The following is a 21,403-nucleotide window of genomic DNA, read 5'->3' on the forward strand; positions in this document are numbered from 1 at the left end:
ATACCGATACTTTCAAGTATCGGACGGTATCACTCAACACTACTCACCACACATCTAAATAAGTTCCTTAAGGGGTCTAGTTTCCAAAATGGTGTCACTTGTGGGGGGTTTCCACTGTTTAATCACATCAGGGGCTCTCCAAACGCGACATGGCGTCCGATCTCAATTCCAGCCAATTCTGCATTGAAACAGTCAAACGGTGCTCCTTCACTTCCAAGCTCTGCGGTGCACCCAAACAGTGGTTTACCTCCACATATGGGGTATCGGCGTACTCAGGAGAAATTGCACAACAAAATTTGTGGTTAAATTTCTGTTTTTACACTTGTGAAAATTAAAAAAAATGGTTCTGAAGTAAAACGTTTGCAAAAAAAGTTAAATGTTCATTTTTTTCTTCCACATTGTTTCAGTTCCTGTGAAGTACGTAAAGGTTTAATAAACTTCTTGAATGTGGTTTTGAGCAGCTTGAGGGGTGCAGTTTTTAGAATGGTGTCACACTTGGTTATTTTCTATCATATAGACCCCTCAAAATGACTTCAAAGGTGATGTGGTCCCTAAAAAAAACATGGTGTTGTAAAAATGAGAAATTGCTGGTCAACTTTTAACCCTTATAACTCCCTAACAAAAAAAAAATTTGTTTACAAAATTGTGCTGATATGAACACCTTATTTGACACAAATACATGGTAGCAATATTTTACACTAAATAAATAGTGAGGCCATGTATAACAACTTGGAAGTACGATGACCCATCATCTTGATAATATACACAAACCAAAGAACATGATGATACATTGGTCCAAGAATTTTAGGAAAAGTACAAATTTTATTAGATAAAAACAGCAAAAAACCAAGGCAGATAGAGGATAAGTCACAAGGGAATACAACACATATGGTGCAAAAATAGGCCACGCAGAGACCAAGACCACAAATGCAAATGAATATTTTATGTACTATAATGTAAATATGTTTTGCCAAAAAGTATTTCTTATGGCGCCGAGGGGTTAAATTTAACCACCGTGGCAACAGCCTCAATATTCAAACCCAAGAAAAAGAGTACGTGGGTCAAATCAATTAACAAGCATGAGGTATGTTAGTACAGGTTACCACATCATGATTTTTCTAATAGATAGCCATAGATTGCCCCCACCAGATATAATAGGGCGACCAGGGGGCGTCTGCGCGTCCTTATGAATTTTTGGCAACAAGTAAAAAGTAGGGATAGTAGGCTCTGTCACCATAAGGGCACTGGCTAGCTCGTTGGTAATAATTCCCACTTCCTTGGCATTGTTAACTATAGACTGGAGTTGGGTCAGGTAGGCAGATAGGGGGTTAAAGGTAAGTTTTTTGTAACAAGTTGAATTATTTAATTGGCGAAAGGCTTCCCTTTCATAGAGGGCCTTTGGCCACACAACAATATTACCCCCCTTATCCGCCGGCTTAAACACAACCCCAGGTAGTTTCTGAAGGACGCGCAGACGCTCCCTCTCCTGCTTAGAGAGATTATCACCATGAATATAATGAGGTATTTCCAAGAATTCTTTTGTGACCAGCTGTACAAATAATTTGACATTAGGGCAGGAAGACAGAGGGGGAAATTTTTTAGACTTGGGGCGAATTGTTGATGGCACCTTACCTCCCTCAGGGGTATCGTGCTTGATGGCAAGCTCCTCCAATGTGCGTAACGCTATTTGTTCTTCTTCTGTGGGGAATAATTCAAGAAGTTTGCCATCAAAAAAATACTTCTTAAATATCAATGCCCTAGCGAACAGATGTAAATCCTTTACAGCCGTAAAGGCATCAAAGGGTGCAGATGGTGAAAAGGTTAAACCTCTACTAAGTAGAGCTAAATCAGAGTTAGTAAAGGTATGGGTACTCAGATTAATTACCTTATTGTCGTTTTTATAGCGTTCAGAAGAACGATAGTCATGGCGTTTATAGAGGTGATAATTATATTCCCTCTGCCTCTTAGAGGACCTCGTAGTCATAGATGTCCCAGATGCTTCTGATTGATCACTCACAGATGAAATTGAAGTTTGTGAGGGGGTACGTCTAAACTGTTGACCCTGTGATGGTGGTTTTCTCCACATATACACTCGATTGTTCTCATAATCACGTAAATCACGGTTTAATTTACTTGCTTGAGTTTCGTGAATTTTCTTAACCACACCCTCCAACATATTTTCAATATGGCTATTAAAGTTGGAGAGTCTTTCAGGGGTACAACCAGTTTTTAGTTCTTCCTCCGCTGTTTTTATCAATGCATCAAGCTGGGTTATTTTACTGCCATTAAAGTCATTTAACAGACGCATCAATGTATTAGAGCAACTACTGCACGCTTCCTCCCACCTGGACACAAAACCATCATCCTCTACCGGAAAGGTGGGGACCACTCGAACTCGTTATATATTGTAAGCTATTGTGGTCAGAATGCAGGCCCCCCGAAGAAGGAAGGTCCGAAACGCACGTCGGGGCGGACGCGCAGCGACCTGACCACATTCTACTACTCTGCACTTCTGGTAATGCCGCAATTGTTGTATTGTCTGTGGGCTATTATACATGTGCCCAGCACATCGTTCTCTAGCTACTAATAGTCTATCCTATGGCTATCTATTAGAAAAATCATGATGTGGTAACCTGTACTAACATACCTCATGCTTGTTAATTGATTTGACCCACGTACTCTTTTTCTTGGGTTTGAATATTGAGGCTGTTGCCACGGTGGTTAAATTTAACCCCTCGGCGCCATAAGTAATACTTTTTGGCAAAACATATTTACATTATAGTACATAAAATATTCATTTGCATTTGTGGTCTTGGTCTCTGCGTGGCCTATTTTTGCACCATATGTGTTGTATTCCCTTGTGACTTATCCTCTATCTGCCTTGGTTTTTTGCTGTTTTTATCTAATAAAATTTGTACTTTTCCTAAAATTCTTGGACCAATGTATCATCATGTACATCAGCACGATTTTCACAAACCAAAGAAAAGTAGACATGTGGGAAATGTTATTTATTAACTATTTTTAGTGACATACCTCTCTGATTTAAGTGCATAAAAATACAAAGTTTGAAAATTGCAAAATTTTAAAAATTTTCGCCATATTTCCGTTTTTTTCATAAATAACCGCAAGTAATATCAAAGAAATGTTACCACTATCTTGAAGTACAATATGTCACAAAAAACAATCTCAGAATCAGCGGGATCCGATAAAGCGTTCCAGAGTTATAATCTCTTAAAGTGACAGTGGTCAGAATTGTAAAAATTGGCTCGGTCATTAAGTACCAAATTGGCTCTGTCACTAAGGGGTTAAAATACTTTGTAATAATGTATGTGTGTTTTCTTAACCATTTCATACTATTGGATTAATAATGGATAGGTGTCATAATTGACGCCTCTCCATTATTAATCTGGCTTAATGTCACCTTACAATAGCAAGGTGACATTAACCCTTCATTACACCATATCCCACCGCTACACGGGAGTGGGAAGAGAGTGGCCAAGTGCCAGATTAGGCGCATCTTCCAGATGTGCCTTTTCTGGGGTGGCTGGGGGCAGATGTTTTTAGCCAGGTGGGGCCAATAACCATGGAACCTCTCTAGGCTATTAATATCTGCCCTCAGTCACTGGCTTTACCACTGTGGTGGAGAAAATTGTGCGGGAGCCCACGCCATTTTTTTCCGCGATTTAACCCTTTAATTTAATAGCTAGAGGGCCCAAATTTTGCACATACACACTACTAACATTAGTAGTGTGGAATATGCAAAAAAAAAAAAAAAGGGACATGAGATGGTTTACTGTATGTAAACCATGTCTCATATCCTGTCGGGTTTGGGAAGGAGATAGCAAAAGCCTGCAATTGAATTGCCGGCTTTTCTCTATAACACCGCTGCGTATTTCTTGCAAGTCACACTGCTGGTTCGTGAGTAATCCGTATTTTTCTCGCCCCCATAGACTTTCATTGGCGATTTTTTTTTTGCGCAATACGGTGACAAACGCAGCATGCTGCGATTTTCTACAGCCGTAGAAGACCGACAGGCAATAAATATATCACAAAGTGACACAGATCAGCAGTTACAGGGGGAGTGAGGGTCCTGCTCGCAAGCTACAATCTATAAGGAAATAGGGTGGGATGTGCTATCCGTGCTTTTCACAGATAACACTTGTGCCTCAAATAGTGAATGGGGCAGTTCACATGTCCGGGATTGTTTGTAGTCCATACAAAATCATGGAGATATGTTCCATACTGATCCAAACGTCAGAACAAAATTGTCAATGCAAGTCTATGGGTCTGTGTAAAAATCGAACAGAACTCGGATGTCATCTTAGTGATGTCCGAGTCCGATCTAAACATCAGATCAAAATACACATATAGCTCAGCAGTGAGACCACCATCGATCCTGGTCAAGTATCCAACATCTTTGGCTGTGAGGCTATGTGCACACGTCAGGATTTCTTGCAGAAATTTCCTGACCAAAACCGGACATTTTCTGCAAGAAATCCTGTGCGTTTTTTCATGTTTTTCTCGCGTTTTTTGTGCGTTTTTTTTTGTGGATTTTTTTGCAGATTTATTTGCAATAATATGGTGGGAAATCCGCCAAAAATCTGCAAAATTAATGAACATGCTGCGTTTTTTACCACGATGCATTTTTTTTTGCGGGAAAAAAAAAGCGACATATGCACAAAAATTGCGGAATGCATTCTAAATGATGGGATGCATATGTATGCGTTTTAATAGCGAAAAAACGCAAAAAATCCGGAAAGTGTGTACATACCCTGAAACAACCCCATATGATCAGGTTTCCTCTACCAAAACTTGACAGTTCCTTCAATGATTCCAGCCATTGGCCCCGTTTTCCCTTGTTTCTTCCAGACCCATTTGCACCCATCAGAGACTAGTCTGTTGCCTTTCATCTCATCGCTCCAAATCACCCATCTTCAATCTGATACTGTCCACTTTTCATACGTTTTTGCAAACTCAAGCCAACGCTTCTCATCACAATATTGAAGTTGAAGTCTCTCACCTTATTTGAAGCTTCCAGACTTGTGTAACGTCTGCAGGACGATTGATGGATTTTTGTCTGGGGGTCCTGAGGAAGGAGTCGGTGGAATCTGAAACGCATCAACAATAAACAATACATTTGTGTATAAGACAGCCAAGATGATTGTCTATAAAATGATGGGAGTCTCACGTTGGAAGCAGTAGTGGATGGTGAGATATGGAGTCTGAAAGTCAAAAGGTCAAAACATTGTTACTGTATTGCTCGTCAGTGTGTTTGTCTTAGGCCGGTTTCACACGTCAGTGATTCCGGTACGTGAGGTGTCAGTTTTCTCATGTACCGGAGCCACTGACACACGTAGACCCATTAAAATCAATGCATCTGTGCAGATGTCATTGATTTTTTGCGGACCGTGTCTCCGTGTGCCAAACACGGAGACATGTCAGTGTTTGTGGGAGCGCACGGATTACACGGACCCAATAAAGTCAATGGGTCCGTGTAAAACAGGGACCGCACACGGACGTTATCCGTCTGCAGTCCGTGGGCCGTGCAGGAGACAGCGCTCCAGTAAGCGCTGTCCCCCCCACATGGTGCTGAAGCCACGATTCATATCTTCTCTGCAGCAGCGTTTGCTGTATAGAAGATATGAATAATAGTGTTATCTACCTGTCCGCAGCCCCCCCCACCCCCTGTGCGCCCCCCCGCTGTTCTGAAAATACTCACCCGCTTCCCTCGTTGGCTGTCGCTGCTTCCTGTCCTGGCCGCACCTTACTGTATGCGGTCACGTGGGGCCGCCGATTACAGTCATGAATAGGCGGCTCCACCTCCCATAGGGGTGGAGCCGCCTATTCATGACTGTAAATGAGCGGTCCCACGTGACCGCATACAGTAGAAGGCGCGGCCAGGACAGGAAGCAGCGACAGCCAACGTGGGAGCGGGTGACTATTTTCAGAACAGCGTGGGGGTGCACAGGGGGTGGGGGGGTGGCGGACAGGTAGATAACACTATTATTCATATCTTCTATACAGCAAACGCTGCTGCAGAGAAGATATGAATCGTGGCTTCAGCACCAGATGCTGGTACGTGTGGTACCCAGCACGGTGCGTGTGGTACACAGTGGGTACACGGGCGGCACACGTGTGCCGCAAGTGTGCCACACTGATGTACACCAGAAACGTAGGGGCACACGGACACGGATAATTCCGGTACCGATTGTTTCCGGCCTCTGCTGGTAACACCTAGTACTGCACAACAGATGGAAGCACGTTATTGGTTTCACCAGTAGGTGTCAGTAGCGCTCAGTGTAACGGCATCACAGAGAGATAAGGAGACGTAATATCAGAATCTGGGGAGATAGTGAGAAAGTACAAATACAGGAGGAATATATATACCGTATATATATATTTACATTTTCATATTTTACATAGTTCATTATTTTTACCTTCAAAGCAGCAACCGAATAATAATTATTGCAGATGTGACTGAGGGTTAATAATGATCTGGTTACAAAAGAAAAAACAGCTCCGACTCTAGGTGCATTGTAGCACGGAAGCCAAGGGATCAAATGTAGAAAAAATGCAGCGTCTTAAAATGTCGATGTTTATTAGAAAACGAAGTACAAAGTTCAAAGTCTTGAATGTTTGCATTGAATTTTCTAATAAACATCACAATTTTAAGAAATTGGATCTTTTTCTACATTAATAATGATTTCCCGATGTAAAATGACTATTTTCTGTGTGTATAAAAAGTGGATGTCACGCTGTGTCGTCCAGTACTGCCCTGCATTGTAGACTAGTCTACAACGTGGTGCTATCACAGGCGCAGCTACACACGTCGGTCGGCATGGGGTCTCTTGGGCCGTCCCGGGCCGGCCTCCTCCCACTTTAGGACACTGGTTCGTTCTAGTTCCCCCAGTGTCACAAATACCGGAACCTAGTGCAGCGCCCCGAACGGATGTGGCACAGAGCAGTCTAGAACCCCTAGACTCAAAGCGATCCAACACTCAGCCTCCCTTGGTGGCCGGGATTACAGGCGCACGCCACTGCGCTCGGCGACGTCACCTGCTGCTATTACTGCCTAGAGGCTACAAGGAGCCGTGACGTCATCGGGAGCCACAGCGCCATCTAGTGTCTGCAGGATGAAACTGCTATAAAGTCAGTAACAGAAGTCAGTGGCCCACCGGGAGATCGGAGAATCCTCCGGTGGGCCCTCCCCCTCACCAGCAACAGACTCCTGCCTCACTCATTAGCGCCTGCTCTGCCCTGTATTAGGATTGCGGCGCCTGCACCCAGCGGTGAGATCGTTATTCCACACCCGGTGCCAGCCGTCTGCACTGCTCAGCAACAAGTGATGTGAGGTGAGCGCTTTCTCATCACCTGCTGCGGCTTTTACTGATCTTGTGGCACTCACCGCTCTATCAGCTGTGGCGTGCTGGATGAGATCAATAGAACGAAGCCCCAGCAGCAGCAGGTGATGAGAAAGCGCTCACCTCACATCACTCCTTGCTGAGCAGTGCAGACGGCCGGCACCGGGTGTGGAATAACACACCACGCACTGCACACAGCCTCTAGAGCGGAGTTGATTTTTTGAGGGCCATGGCATGTCGTCACCGGAAGGGGCGGGGCCTCCATCAGACCAGTGATCTGAAAGCAGGAAGCAGCGACCGGATTCAAGTTAGTCTGCAGTTAGCTATTAGATATTAGTTAGTTATTCGATTTTCATGTATGGCAGTTAGCTATTAGTTATTAGTTAGCTATTCGATTTTCCATGCATGGGGAATTATACATAGAGTGGATATTGTTTGGGTAAAATTTTGATCAGGACTTTGAGATGTTTATTTTGCCTACTTGTGGTCCTGGGTTATTCACATAAATCTCTTTCGTCGCACATAATCAAACGCACTCAATCGTCCGTAAGTTCAATTTGAAAAGAGGTACCCTGGACCACTAGCACTCAAAATGACCAGCTCAATGTCCCGAACAATATTTGCCAAAAAAATATCAAGTCTATGTGTAGTTCAGAAGTTATTCACGTAAATCGCTTATGTCGCGAATAAACAAACGCACTCAATCGTCCGTAAGTTCAATTTGAAAAGAGGTACCCTGGACCACTAGCACTCAAAATGACCAGCTCAATGTCCTGAACAATATTTGCCAAAAAAAATCTCAAGTCTATGTGTAGTTCAGAAGTTATTCACGTAAATCACTTATGTCGCGAATAAACAAACGCACTCAATCGTCCGTAAGTTCAATTTGAAAATAGGTACCCTGGACCACTAGCACTCAAAATGACCGGCTCAATGTCCTGAACAATATTTGCCAAAAAAAATATCAAGTCTATGTGTAGTTCAGAAGTTATTCACGTAAATCGCTTATGTCGCGAATAAACAAACGCACTCAATCGTCCGTAAGTTCAATTTGAAAAGAGGTACCCTGGACCACTAGCACTCAAAATGACCAGCTCAATGTCCTGAACAATATTTGCCAAAAAAATATCAAGTCTATGTGTAGTTCAGAAGTTATTCACGTAAATCGCTTATGTCGCGAATAAACAAACGCACTCAATCGTCCGTAAGTTCAATTTGAAAATAGGTACCCTGGACCACTAGCACTCAAAATGACCAGCTCAATGTCCCGAACAATATTTGCCAAAAAAATATCAAGTCTATGTGTAGTTCAGAAGTTATTCACGTAAATCGCTTATGTCGCGAATAAACAAACGCACTCAATCGTCCGTAAGTTCAATTTGAAAAGAGGTACCCTGGACCACTAGCACTCAAAATGACCAGCTCAATGTCCTGAACAATATTTGCCAAAAAAAATCTCAAGTCTATGTGTAGTTCAGAAGTTATTCACGTAAATCACTTATGTCGCGAATAAACAAACGCACTCAATCGTCCGTAAGTTCAATTTGAAAATAGGTACCCTGGACCACTAGCACTCAAAATGACCGGCTCAATGTCCTGAACAATATTTGCCAAAAAAAATATCAAGTCTATGTGTAGTTCAGAAGTTATTCACGTAAATCGCTTATGTCGCGAATAAACAAACGCACTCAATCGTCCGTAAGTTCAATTTGAAAAGAGGTACCCTGGACCACTAGCACTCAAAATGACCAGCTCAATGTCCTGAACAATATTTGCCAAAAAAATATCAAGTCTATGTGTAGTTCAGAAGTTATTCACGTAAATCGCTTATGTCGCGAATAAACAAACGCACTCAATCGTCCGTAAGTTCAATTTGAAAAGAGGTACCCTGGACCACTAGCACTCAAAATGACCAGCTCAATGTCCTGAACAATATTTGCCAAAAAAAATATCAAGTCTATGTGTAGTTCAGAAGTTATTCACGTAAATCGCTTATGTCGCGAATAAACAAACGCACTCAATCGTCCGTAAGTTCAATTTGAAAAGAGGTACCCTGGACCACTAGCACTCAAAATGACCAGCTCAATGTCCTGAACAATATTTGCCAAAAAAAATCTCAAGTCTATGTGTAGTTCAGAAGTTATTCACGTAAATCACTTATGTCGCGAATAAACAAACGCACTCAATCGTCCGTAAGTTCAATTTGAAAATAGGTACCCTGGACCACTAGCACTCAAAATGACCAGCTCAATGTCCTGAACAATATTTGCCAAAAGAAATATCAAGTCTATGTGTAGTTCAGAAGTTATTCACGTAAATCGCTTATGTCGCGAATAAACAAACGCACTCAATCGTCCGTAAGTTCAATTTGAAAAGAGGTACCCTGGACCACTAGCACTCAAAATGACCAGCTCAATGTCCTGAACAATATTTGCCAAAAAAAATATCAAGTCTATGTGTAGTTCAGAAGTTATTCACGTAAATCGCTTATGTCGCGAATAAACAAACGCACTCAATCGTCCGTAAGTTCAATTTGAAAAGAGGTACCCTGGACCACTAGCACTCAAAATGACCAGCTCAATGTCCTGAACAATATTTGCCAAAAAAAATATCAAGTCTATGTGTAGTTCAGAAGTTATTCACGTAAATCGCTTATGTCGCGAATAAACAAACGCACTCAATCGTCCGTAAGTTCAATTTGAAAAGAGGTACCCTGGACCACTAGCACTCAAAATGACCAGCTCAATGTCCCGAACAATATTTGCCAAAAAAATATCAAGTCTATGTGTAGTTCAGAAGTTATTCACATAAATCTCTTTTGTCGCACATAATCAAACGCACTCAATCGTACGTAAGTTCAATTTGAAAAGAGGTACCCTGGACCACTAGCACTCAAAATGACCAGCTCAATGTCCTGAACAATATTTGCCAAAAAAAATATCAAGTCTATGTGTAGTTCAGAAGTTATTCACGTAAATCGCTTATGTCGCGAATAAACAAACGCACTCAATCGTCCGTAAGTTCAATTTGAAAAGAGGTACCCTGGACCACTAGCACTCAAAATGACCAGCTCAATGTCCTGAACAATATTTGCCAAAAAAAATCTCAAGTCTATGTGTAGTTCAGAAGTTATTCACGTAAATCACTTATGTCGCGAATAAACAAACGCACTCAATCGTCCGTAAGTTCAATTTGAAAATAGGTACCCTGGACTACTAGCACTCAAAATGACCAGCTCAATGTCCTGAACAATATTTGCCCAAAAAAATATCAAGTCTATGTGTAGTTCAGAAGTTATTCACGTAAATCGCTTATGTCGCGAATAAACAAACGCACTCAATCGTCCGTAAGTTCAATTTGAAAAGAGGTACCCTGGACCACTAGCACTCAAAATGACCGGCTCAATGTCCTGAACAATATTTGCCAAAAAAATATCAAGTCTATGTGTAGTTCAGAAGTTATTCACGTAAATCGCTTATGTCGCGAATAAACAAACGCACTCAATCGTCCGTAAGTTCAATTTGAAAAGAGGTACCCTGGACCACTAGCACTCAAAATGACCAGCTCAATGTCCCGAACAATATTTGCCAAAAAAATATCAAGTCTATGTGTAGTTCAGAAGTTATTCACATAAATCTCTTTTGTCGCACATAATCAAACGCACTCAATCGTACGTAAGTTCAATTTGAAAAGAGGTACCCTGGACCACTAGCACTCAAAATGACCAGCTCAATGTCCTGAACAATATTTGCCAAAAAAAATATCAAGTCTATGTGTAGTTCAGAAGTTATTCACGTAAATCGCTTATGTCGCGAATAAACAAACGCACTCAATCGTCCGTAAGTTCAATTTGAAAAGAGGTACCCTGGACCACTAGCACTCAAAATGACCAGCTCAATGTCCTGAACAATATTTGCCAAAAAAAATATCAAGTCTATGTGTAGTTCAGAAGTTATTCACGTAAATCGCTTATGTCGCGAATAAACAAACGCACTCAATCGTCCGTAAGTTCAATTTGAAAAGAGGTACCCTGGACCACTAGCACTCAAAATGACCAGCTCAATGTCCTGAACAATATTTGCCAAAAAAAATCTCAAGTCTATGTGTAGTTCAGAAGTTATTCACGTAAATCACTTATGTCGCGAATAAACAAACGCACTCAATCGTCCGTAAGTTCAATTTGAAAATAGGTACCCTGGACTACTAGCACTCAAAATGACCAGCTCAATGTCCTGAACAATATTTGCCCAAAAAAATATCAAGTCTATGTGTAGTTCAGAAGTTATTCACGTAAATCGCTTATGTCGCGAATAAACAAACGCACTCAATCGTCCGTAAGTTCAATTTGAAAAGAGGTACCCTGGACCACTAGCACTCAAAATGACCGGCTCAATGTCCTGAACAATATTTGCCAAAAAAATATCAAGTTTATGTGTAGTTCAGAAGTTATTCACGTAAATCGCTTATGTCGCGAATAAACAAACGCACTCAATCGTCCGTAAGTTCAATTTGAAAAGAGGTACCCTGGACCACTAGCACTCAAAATGACCAGCTCAATGTCCCGAACAATATTTGCCAAAAAAATATCAAGTCTATGTGTAGTTCAGAAGTTATTCACATAAATCTCTTTTGTCGCACATAATCAAACGCACTCAATCGTACGTAAGTTCAATTTGAAAAGAGGTACCCTGGACCACTAGCACTCAAAATGAACATATCAATGTCCTGAACAATATTTACCAAAAAAAATATCAACTCTATGTGTAGTTCAGAAGTTATTCACGTAAATCGCTTATGTCGCGAATAAACAAACGCACTCAATCGTCCGTAAGTTCAATTTGAAAAGAGGTACCCTGGACCACTAGCACTCAAAATGACCAGCTCAATGTCCTGAACAGTATTTGCAAAAAAAAATATCAAGTCTATGTGTAGTTCAGAAGTTATTCACGTAAATCGCTTATGTCGCGAATAAACAAACGCACTCAATCGTCCGTAAGTTCAATTTGAAAAGAGGTACCCTGGACCACTAGCACTCAAAATGACCAGCTCAATGTCCTGAACAATATTTGCCAAAAAAAATATCAAGTCTATGTGTAGTTCAGAAGTTATTCACGTAAATCGCTTATGTCGCGAATAAACAAACGCACTCAATCGTACGTAAGTTTCAATTTGAAAATAGGTACCCTGGACTACTAGCACTCAAAATGACCAGCTCAATGTCCTGAACAAAATTTGCCAAAAAAAATATCAACTCTATGTGTAGTTCAGAAGTTATTCAAGTAAATCGCTTATGTCGCGAATAAACAAACGCACTCAATCGCACGTAAGTTCAATTTGAAAATAGGTACCCTGGACTACTAGCACTCAAAATGACCAGCTCAATGTCCTGAACAATATTTGCCCAAAAAAATATCAAATCTATGTGTAGTTCAGAAGTTATTCACGTAAATCGCTTATGTCGCGAATAAACAAACGCACTCAATCGTCCGTAAGTTCAATTTGAAAAGAGGTACCCTGGACCACTAGCACTCAAAATGACCAGCTCAATGTCCTGAACAATATTTGCCAAAAAAAATATCAACTCTATGTGTAGTTCAGAAGTTATTCACGTAAATCGCTTATGTCGCGAATAAACAAACGCACTCAATTGTCCGTAAGTTCAATTTGAAAATAGGTACCCTGGACTACTAGCACTCAAAATGACCAGCTCAATGTCCTGAACAATATTTGCCAAAAAAAATATCAAGTCTATGTGTAGTTCAGAAGTTATTCACGTAAATCGCTTATGTCGCGAATAAACAAACGCACTCAATCGTCCGTAAGTTCAATTTTAAAAGAGGTACCCTGGACCACTAGCACTCAAAATGACCAGCTCAATGTCCTGAACAATATTTGCCAAAAAAAATATCAAGTCTATGTGTAGTTCAGAAGTTATTCACGTAAATCGCTTATGTCGCGAATAAACAAACGCACTCAATCGTCCGTAAGTTCAATTTTAAAAGAGGTACCCTGGACCACTAGCACTCAAAATGACCAGCTCAATGTCCTGAACAATATTTGCCAAAAAAAATATCAAGTCTATGTGTAGTTCAGAAGTTATTCACGTAAATCGCTTATGTCGCGAATAAACAAACGCACTCAATCGTCCGTAAGTTCAATTTGAAAATAGGTACCCTGGACCACTAGCACTCAAAATGACCAGCTCAATGTCCCGAACAATATTTGCCAAAAAAATATCAAGTCTATGTGTAGTTCAGAAGTTATTCACGTAAATCGCTTATGTCGCGAATAAACAAACGCACTCAATCGTCCGTAAGTTCAATTTGAAAAGAGGTACCCTGGACCACTAGCACTCAAAATGACCAGCTCAATGTCCTGAACAATATTTGCCAAAAAAAATCTCAAGTCTATGTGTAGTTCAGAAGTTATTCACGTAAATCACTTATGTCGCGAATAAACAAACGCACTCAATCGTCCGTAAGTTCAATTTGAAAATAGGTACCCTGGACCACTAGCACTCAAAATGACCGGCTCAATGTCCTGAACAATATTTGCCAAAAAAAATATCAAGTCTATGTGTAGTTCAGAAGTTATTCACGTAAATCGCTTATGTCGCGAATAAACAAACGCACTCAATCGTCCGTAAGTTCAATTTGAAAAGAGGTACCCTGGACCACTAGCACTCAAAATGACCAGCTCAATGTCCTGAACAATATTTGCCAAAAAAATATCAAGTCTATGTGTAGTTCAGAAGTTATTCACGTAAATCGCTTATGTCGCGAATAAACAAACGCACTCAATCGTCCGTAAGTTCAATTTGAAAAGAGGTACCCTGGACCACTAGCACTCAAAATGACCAGCTCAATGTCCTGAACAATATTTGCCAAAAAAAATATCAAGTCTATGTGTAGTTCAGAAGTTATTCACGTAAATCGCTTATGTCGCGAATAAACAAACGCACTCAATCGTCCGTAAGTTCAATTTGAAAAGAGGTACCCTGGACCACTAGCACTCAAAATGACCAGCTCAATGTCCTGAACAATATTTGCCAAAAAAAATCTCAAGTCTATGTGTAGTTCAGAAGTTATTCACGTAAATCACTTATGTCGCGAATAAACAAACGCACTCAATCGTCCGTAAGTTCAATTTGAAAATAGGTACCCTGGACCACTAGCACTCAAAATGACCAGCTCAATGTCCTGAACAATATTTGCCAAAAGAAATATCAAGTCTATGTGTAGTTCAGAAGTTATTCACGTAAATCGCTTATGTCGCGAATAAACAAACGCACTCAATCGTCCGTAAGTTCAATTTGAAAAGAGGTACCCTGGACCACTAGCACTCAAAATGACCAGCTCAATGTCCTGAACAATATTTGCCAAAAAAAATATCAAGTCTATGTGTAGTTCAGAAGTTATTCACGTAAATCGCTTATGTCGCGAATAAACAAACGCACTCAATCGTCCGTAAGTTCAATTTGAAAAGAGGTACCCTGGACCACTAGCACTCAAAATGACCAGCTCAATGTCCTGAACAATATTTGCCAAAAAAAATATCAAGTCTATGTGTAGTTCAGAAGTTATTCACGTAAATCGCTTATGTCGCGAATAAACAAACGCACTCAATCGTCCGTAAGTTCAATTTGAAAAGAGGTACCCTGGACCACTAGCACTCAAAATGACCAGCTCAATGTCCCGAACAATATTTGCCAAAAAAATATCAAGTCTATGTGTAGTTCAGAAGTTATTCACATAAATCTCTTTTGTCGCACATAATCAAACGCACTCAATCGTACGTAAGTTCAATTTGAAAAGAGGTACCCTGGACCACTAGCACTCAAAATGACCAGCTCAATGTCCTGAACAATATTTGCCAAAAAAAATATCAAGTCTATGTGTAGTTCAGAAGTTATTCACGTAAATCGCTTATGTCGCGAATAAACAAACGCACTCAATCGTCCGTAAGTTCAATTTGAAAAGAGGTACCCTGGACCACTAGCACTCAAAATGACCAGCTCAATGTCCTGAACAATATTTGCCAAAAAAAATCTCAAGTCTATGTGTAGTTCAGAAGTTATTCACGTAAATCACTTATGTCGCGAATAAACAAACGCACTCAATCGTCCGTAAGTTCAATTTGAAAATAGGTACCCTGGACTACTAGCACTCAAAATGACCAGCTCAATGTCCTGAACAATATTTGCCCAAAAAAATATCAAGTCTATGTGTAGTTCAGAAGTTATTCACGTAAATCGCTTATGTCGCGAATAAACAAACGCACTCAATCGTCCGTAAGTTCAATTTGAAAAGAGGTACCCTGGACCACTAGCACTCAAAATGACCGGCTCAATGTCCTGAACAATATTTGCCAAAAAAATATCAAGTCTATGTGTAGTTCAGAAGTTATTCACGTAAATCGCTTATGTCGCGAATAAACAAACGCACTCAATCGTCCGTAAGTTCAATTTGAAAAGAGGTACCCTGGACCACTAGCACTCAAAATGACCAGCTCAATGTCCCGAACAATATTTGCCAAAAAAATATCAAGTCTATGTGTAGTTCAGAAGTTATTCACATAAATCTCTTTTGTCGCACATAATCAAACGCACTCAATCGTACGTAAGTTCAATTTGAAAAGAGGTACCCTGGACCACTAGCACTCAAAATGACCAGCTCAATGTCCTGAACAATATTTGCCAAAAAAAATATCAAGTCTATGTGTAGTTCAGAAGTTATTCACGTAAATCGCTTATGTCGCGAATAAACAAACGCACTCAATCGTCCGTAAGTTCAATTTGAAAAGAGGTACCCTGGACCACTAGCACTCAAAATGACCAGCTCAATGTCCTGAACAATATTTGCCAAAAAAAATATCAAGTCTATGTGTAGTTCAGAAGTTATTCACGTAAATCGCTTATGTCGCGAATAAACAAACGCACTCAATCGTCCGTAAGTTCAATTTGAAAAGAGGTACCCTGGACCACTAGCACTCAAAATGACCAGCTCAATGTCCTGAACAATATTTGCCAAAAAAAATCTCAAGTCTATGTGTAGTTCAGAAGTTATTCACGTAAATCACTTATGTCGCGAATAAACAAACGCACTCAATCGTCCGTAAGTTCAATTTGAAAATAGGTACCCTGGACTACTAGCACTCAAAATGACCAGCTCAATGTCCTGAACAATATTTGCCCAAAAAAATATCAAGTCTATGTGTAGTTCAGAAGTTATTCACGTAAATCGCTTATGTCGCGAATAAACAAACGCACTCAATCGTCCGTAAGTTCAATTTGAAAAGAGGTACCCTGGACCACTAGCACTCAAAATGACCGGCTCAATGTCCTGAACAATATTTGCCAAAAAAATATCAAGTTTATGTGTAGTTCAGAAGTTATTCACGTAAATCGCTTATGTCGCGAATAAACAAACGCACTCAATCGTCCGTAAGTTCAATTTGAAAAGAGGTACCCTGGACCACTAGCACTCAAAATGACCAGCTCAATGTCCCGAACAATATTTGCCAAAAAAATATCAAGTCTATGTGTAGTTCAGAAGTTATTCACATAAATCTCTTTTGTCGCACATAATCAAACGCACTCAATCGTACGTAAGTTCAATTTGAAAAGAGGTACCCTGGACCACTAGCACTCAAAATGAACATATCAATGTCCTGAACAATATTTACCAAAAAAAATATCAACTCTATGTGTAGTTCAGAAGTTATTCACGTAAATCGCTTATGTCGCGAATAAACAAACGCACTCAATCGTCCGTAAGTTCAATTTGAAAAGAGGTACCCTGGACCACTAGCACTCAAAATGACCAGCTCAATGTCCTGAACAGTATTTGCAAAAAAAAATATCAAGTCTATGTGTAGTTCAGAAGTTATTCACGTAAATCGCTTATGTCGCGAATAAACAAACGCACTCAATCGTCCGTAAGTTCAATTTGAAAAGAGGTACCCTGGACCACTAGCACTCAAAATGACCAGCTCAATGTCCTGAACAATATTTGCCAAAAAAAATATCAAGTCTATGTGTAGTTCAGAAGTTATTCACGTAAATCGCTTATGTCGCGAATAAACAAACGCACTCAATCGTACGTAAGTTTCAATTTGAAAATAGGTACCCTGGACTACTAGCACTCAAAATGACCAGCTCAATGTCCTGAACAAAATTTGCCAAAAAAAATATCAACTCTATGTGTAGTTCAGAAGTTATTCAAGTAAATCGCTTATGTCGCGAATAAACAAACGCACTCAATCGCACGTAAGTTCAATTTGAAAATAGGTACCCTGGACTACTAGCACTCAAAATGACCAGCTCAATGTCCTGAACAATATTTGCCCAAAAAAATATCAAATCTATGTGTAGTTCAGAAGTTATTCACGTAAATCGCTTATGTCGCGAATAAACAAACGCACTCAATCGTCCGTAAGTTCAATTTGAAAAGAGGTACCCTGGACCACTAGCACTCAAAATGACCAGCTCAATGTCCTGAACAATATTTGCCAAAAAAAATATCAACTCTATGTGTAGTTCAGAAGTTATTCACGTAAATCGCTTATGTCGCGAATAAACAAACGCACTCAATTGTCCGTAAGTTCAATTTGAAAATAGGTACCCTGGACTACTAGCACTCAAAATGACCAGCTCAATGTCCTGAACAATATTTGCCAAAAAAAATATCAAGTCTATGTGTAGTTCAGAAGTTATTCACGTAAATCGCTTATGTCGCGAATAAACAAACGCACTCAATCGTCCGTAAGTTCAATTTTAAAAGAGGTACCCTGGACCACTAGCACTCAAAATGACCAGCTCAATGTCCTGAACAATATTTGCCAAAAAAAATATCAAGTCTATGTGTAGTTCAGAAGTTATTCACGTAAATCGCTTATGTCGCGAATAAACAAACGCACTCAATCGTCCGTAAGTTCAATTTTAAAAGAGGTACCCTGGACCACTAGCACTCAAAATGACCAGCTCAATGTCCTGAACAATATTTGCCAAAAAAAATATCAAGTCTATGTGTAGTTCAGAAGTTGTTCACGTAAATCGCTTATGTCGCGAATAAACAAACGCACTCAATCGTCCGTAAGTTCAATTTGAAAATAGGTACCCTGGACTACTAGCACTCAAAATGACCAGCTCAATGTCCTGAACAATATTTGCCAAAAAAAATATCAAGTCTATGTGTAGTTCAGAAGTTATTCACGTAAATCGCTTATGTCGCGAATAAACAAACGCACTCAATCGTACGTAAGTTCAATTTGAAAAGAGGTACCCTGGACCACTAGTACTCAAAATGACCAGCTCAATGTCCTGAACAATATTTGCCAAAAAAAATATCAAGTCTATGTGTAGTTCAGAAGTTATTCACGTAAATCGCTTATGTCGCGAATAAACAAACGCACTCAATCGTCCGTAAGTTCAATTTGAAAATAGGTACCCTGGACCACTAGCACTCAAAATGACCAGCTCAATGTCCTGAACAATATTTGCCAAAAAAAATATCAAGTCTATGTGTAGTTCAGAAGTTATTCACGTAAATCGCTTATGTCGCGAATAAACAAACGCACTCAATCGTCCGTAAGTTCAATTTGAAAAGAGGTACCCTGGACCACTAGCACTCAAAATGACCAGCTCAATGTCCTGAACAATATTTGCCAAAAAAAATATCAAGTCTATGTGTAGTTCAGAAGTTATTCACGTAAATCGCTTATGTCACGAATAAACAAACGCACTCAATCGTACGTAAGTTCATTTTGAAAAGAGGTACCCTGGACCACTAGCACTCAAAATGACCAGCTCAATGTCCTGAACAATATTTACCAAAAAAATATCAACTCTATGTGTAGTTCAGAAGTTATTCACGTAAATCGCTTATGTCGCGAATAAACAAACGCACTCAATCTAACAAATTTTGCCCCCAAAATTCAGAACTCTATGTATTTTTGAAGAATTATACAAAATATGCTAACTCCACATGTGAAACATTTTATCGGTACCTCACTGTTTGCTATCACAACTTACTTGAAGTTTCCATAAGGGCTTAACCCACTAATCTATGTTTAATTCAAGGGTTGTTGAACAGATGCTAAGTTTGTGTGTGAAATTACACTTAATAAAGTTTTATGTCATCAAATTATTTATATGTAATTGTATCGTCATTCTTAACCTTTTTTTAACTTTACATAGTGGTTCTTGTGTAGACATGGGGGTCAGTGGGTGCTCTCGTCCGCTGTCCCGACCACCTTTACAAAGACAGCATGGACCATGGCTCATCCCAACTGAACGCCCGACCTCCTCAACAGTGGGTGGAACACTACTCATACAACACAGGGTGAGGGAATCACAATATTAAGACTTTCTGGGATCTCCAAACAATTAATGGCATATATCACACAACCAGCAAAACACAAAATGTAACAGGCAACAGTTTCTCACCCTTCCACTGGCTCACCAGGGATTATAATATCCGTTCAACAGAGCTTCCAGGGCTACTTACTCCAAGCCAGCAGCACCCCGCTTTCGGCGGGCACCCACCGAGAACGGAATAATGCCAGATTTAGGAAGCTGACTGAGTACCGCAAATTCTGTAGTCAGGTGACTGGATTGTCCCAAGCTGGATACCATCCTTATGTAGTCTTTGATCTCTCATCCGAATCCTTGCATTCGATGCTAAAGTCCATTTAGTCTTATAATCCATGTTCGGTTATGGCCTGCCAATCGGATCCGCAGATCAAAAATTGGTACCATGCAGCAAGAGAGACTTGGTCACTGGACAGTCCTTCTATACCCCTGAGCTCTCAATTCAGACTTGGGTCTTCATGATTGGTGGAATAAGAGTGTGCTAGATTGGCTAGATTCCAAGCCGCAAACATAATATCCTTAGTACTAATGGTGTCTAAGGGTATGTGCACACGTTGCGGATTTCTTGCAGAAATTTCCTGAAGAAAACCGGAAATTTTCTGCAAGAAATCCGCATATTTTTTTTTGCGTTTTTTTTCCGGTTTTTTTTGCGTTTTTTTAGCATTCTGCAAGCGTAATTAGCTTGCAGAATGCTAAAGTTTTCCAAGCGATCTGTAGCATCGCTTGGAAAACTGACTGACAAGTTGGTCACACTTGTCAAACATAGCGTTTGACAAGTGTGACCAACTTGTTACTATAGATGCTGCTTTTGCAGCATCTATAGTAAAAGATAGAACGTTTAAAAATAATAAAAAAAATAAAAAAAATGCTTATACTCACCCGCAGACATCAGATCTCCTCACCGGCGTCCGTTCCGTATAGCTGATGTGTGCGCGCAGGGCCTTCCATGACGTCACGGTCACGTGAGCGGTCTCGGCCAATCACAGGACAGTGACGTCATTCGGCAAGGTCCTTCACCGCACACCAGCTACAGGAACCGAAGCCAGCGTGCAGCACAGAGGCGGGAACACTTCGGGGGCCATCAGAGGGTGAGTATAGGACTATTTTTTATTTTAATTCTTATTTTTTGACCACTTATATGGTGCCCAGTGCGTGGAGGAGAGTCTCCTCTCCTCCACCCTGGGTACCAACCGCACATAATCTGCTTACTTCCCGCATCGTGGGCACAGCCCCGTGTGGGAAGTAAGCAGATCAATGGACCCCTAGGTGTGCGGAATCCCCTGCAATTCCGCATTTTAATGAACATGTTGCTTTTTTTTCCGCGATGCGATTTTTTCGCGGAAAAAAAGGCTACATTTGCACAAAAAATGCGGAATACACTGAAAATAATGGGAGGCATATGTTAGCGTTTTTTTCGCGTTTTTATCACGTTTTTATAGCGAAAAAACGCGAAAAAAACGCGAAAAATACTGAACGTGTGCACATGGCCTAACAGAGATGAGATAGAGTCAGCTAATTTACATAGAATCGAGCAATACAATGAAAGGTTAGCATAATTGATTTATACGAGTCTGTGACCTTCCCTGGCAAAGGTAATTACATGAGTCAACAGGAACTGTAAACCTACACTCCTAAAGGTACCTTCACATTAAGTGACGCTGCAGCGATAGCG

The 21,403-nt window shown here is 40.4% G+C and overlaps 1 protein-coding gene and 1 long non-coding RNA gene across 2 annotated transcripts in view; one reads left to right on the forward strand and one right to left on the reverse strand.

Moving 5' to 3' along the window:
* The window catches only part of LOC143776496 (uncharacterized), a 146,627-nt gene that overhangs the window by 38,657 nt on the left and 86,567 nt on the right, over positions 1 to 21,403 (forward strand). The gene's annotated exons all lie outside the window — the stretch shown is intronic.
* The window catches only part of LOC143776503 (uncharacterized), a 107,028-nt gene continuing 91,779 nt past the window's right edge, over positions 6,155 to 21,403 (reverse strand). The window contains exon 3 of the long non-coding RNA XR_013215849.1: positions 6,155 to 6,341. This is a non-coding gene — a long non-coding RNA (uncharacterized LOC143776503). The remainder of the gene's footprint in view (positions 6,342 to 21,403) is intronic.

This window comes from Ranitomeya variabilis, chromosome 1 (assembly GCF_051348905.1).
Source record: "Ranitomeya variabilis isolate aRanVar5 chromosome 1, aRanVar5.hap1, whole genome shotgun sequence".
In the NCBI taxonomy this organism is placed as follows: Eukaryota; Metazoa; Chordata; class Amphibia; order Anura; family Dendrobatidae; genus Ranitomeya; species Ranitomeya variabilis.